General features: G+C 33.1%; 1 pseudogene; it reads left to right on the plus strand.

Annotated features, from left to right (window-relative positions):
• The first annotated feature begins 943 nt into the window (after positions 1-943).
• LOC138709668 (5S ribosomal RNA) lies at positions 944-1,062 on the plus strand (annotated as a pseudogene).
• The last annotated feature ends 1,809 nt before the right edge of the window (positions 1,063-2,871 follow it).

Consider the following 2,871-nt stretch of genomic DNA (forward strand, 5'->3'; position numbering starts at 1 on the left):
CTCTGTCCATGTCCCTCGTACACAGTTTATGTGCCCGCTTTCATTTTTCTTTGTTTTATATTTTTGTAATGAAAGAGCAAAAACAATTCGACAGAATAGTGGGAAATCCTTTCTAATATGATTATTAGAAAATACATTAATAGTCTACATTAACCAGAAATAAAGGGACTCTATTATCTCTTTAATTCCCTGGAAATAATGAATGACTTCAAAGTTCCACTGCACTAAATGCACTTACTTACAAATGACTTTTAAAAAACTCTGAGATTAATTGCCGCCTCACAAAAGCCCGCCATCTGTTCCTATCCTGAGCAAGATTAATCCAGTCTCTACCATCATATCCTACCTCCCTCAAATCCATCTACATCACATCTACATCTCTGCCTTGCCGAACGTCGTTTTCCCTAAGGTCTTCCAACTAACACTCTATATGCATTTCTGGATTCACCCATACGTGCTACATGCCCTGTCCATCTCAAACGTCTAGATTTAATGTTCCTATTTATGTTAGGTAAAGAATACAATGCGTGCAGTTCTGTGTTGTGTAACTTTCTCCATTCTCCTCTAACTACATCCCTCTTAGCTTCAAATATTTTCCTAAGGACCTTATTCTCAAACATCCTTAAGCTCCCTTCGTCACTCAAAGTTAGAATCCAAGTTTCACAACCCTACAGAACAACCGGTAATATAACTGTTTTATAAAGTCTAACTTTCTGGTTGTCAAAAGCATTTTCCATATTAATTCTGCGTTTAATTTCCTGTCAAGTGTCATTTATATTTGTTACTATTGGTGCAAGGTATTTGAATTTTCCATCTTTTCAAAGGATAAATTTCCAAGTTTTATATTTCCATTTCTTACTAAATTCACCATTGAAAAAATACATCTACACCGCAGTCGTATTTTGATTGCGGTTTTCTTTTTGCTGTATTCACGTAATACCTGATCAATGGCCATACCATGTTGAAAATACCGGTTGTCGTCCGATCAACGAAGTCAAGCAACATTGGGCGTGGTCAGTATTTGGATGGGTGACCGCCTGGAAACACCACGTGCCGTTGGCGAAAGTTTTTGATAATCCGATATGCCCTAATTTTCTGGGGAAATGGAACCAAAATTGGAAGCGTCTTAATTTTACAAAAGAAAGCCATTAGAATTTTATGTAAATCAAACTATCTGGAACAATGCCGGCCACTTTTCAGACAATCACGGATTTTAACAATCATTAATTTGTATGTATATGATCTAGTACTTTACACTCGACAAAATATCGACAATTACTCATTAGTGGCCAATATACATGATCATGAAATTAGAAATAGTGAACAAATTAATATTCCATATTGTAGATTACACAAGAGCAACACAAACTTTTTAATTATGGGATGAAATTATATAATAAGCTCCCAAGTCAATATTATAAATTAAATAGCTTCAAAGATAGATTTTACAATTGGTTATTAAATAATCCTTTTTATTCTGTTGCTGAGTTTTTCAACACAAATTTGTATGAAATTGTATTTTAATAAATAAGTTTAATTGCAATTTAGTTAGTTTTCTTTAATTCAAAAGTTTCAAATTATTTCATGTTTTCATTGTATTATTTAAATTTTACTGTTTCTTTTATTAGTGTTTTTAATAGTACATTATGCAACGAACCTATAATGGTAGTAATTAAGACGCGAGTATGTTTATGAATAATTTTCATACGAGCGTCTTAATTACCATTATAGGCAAGTTTCATACAACTTTTTATGCTCGACCATATTTCTAACTTGAAATTATTCATAAGTATTCATATTATTCTTATCTGACTGCGGAACGGAAGTGACCTTGTGCAATATCTCGTAAATTGTGAGATGTGCGCAGACGCGAAAGTATTGATTTTTTCCGAGGAACAAATGTCATTGACCTTGATATAATCTAGAGAGTAAAATGAACATTAATCTTGATATAACCTGGAAATTGATTTAGACATTGAAAAACGAGATGACAAATTGAATTTATTTGAATAATATATACAATTAACGCTAATTATTATAGTAACAGAACATAACCTTCTGCGACAGTATTGGATTTCCAGCTTCCGTGACGTTTCGCTAGTCGTCTTTCGATTGCATATCCGAGAATAATCGATACTTGCGCTTTCATATTGCTACAATGGTGCTTTCTGATTGGTGGAAAACCTGAACTTTAATGAATAGGTGTACTTTAATGAGGTCCATTAAAGGGCTGCTACCAGGTGTATAATTACTACATTTCGGCATGGTCGAGCATAAAATGTATTTGTGCGAGATCGTGCGTATTTGCTTGGTTTCCGCACAAAACCAATCCGCGGTAAGTGTAAAATTCCACTTCAGTATTCCCAACCTAACACACACAACAATTTCCCTCTTCTTACCGCTTAAGCGCGACATTCATTTTACTGCTTTAGGCTTTTAATATATTATTTTTAGAGACGTTTAACATAGTAATAATTATAAATTGGAAACTTACCACTGCAATTTCACCTAAATTGCAATGTTAATTATTGTTTTCAAATATTTGCAAAAATTAAGTAAAGTCTACTACTCCACGAAACTTATTGCATTCCTGATACAAATAACATTAAGGAAGCCGTGAAAAAATCAACAAGATTCCAGATGCCGATGTTATTACTGCAATATGTTATATAAATAATATTGTTAAAATATTAAAATGAAAAATAAATTACATAACCTTACCGTTTGTTTTAAGTTCGCATTTATAGACTGGGGGAAAAAAAGACAGACGTATATCACGGCCTGCTGGAGTATAGTAAACAAAGAAAACATTTTATAGCAACAATGTTGAAGAAAGATATTTTGGTTTTCCGAAGTTGCCTTCATTAAACA

Source organism: Periplaneta americana, chromosome 11 (assembly GCF_040183065.1).
Source record: "Periplaneta americana isolate PAMFEO1 chromosome 11, P.americana_PAMFEO1_priV1, whole genome shotgun sequence".
Lineage (NCBI taxonomy): Eukaryota > Metazoa > Arthropoda > Insecta > Blattodea > Blattidae > Periplaneta > Periplaneta americana.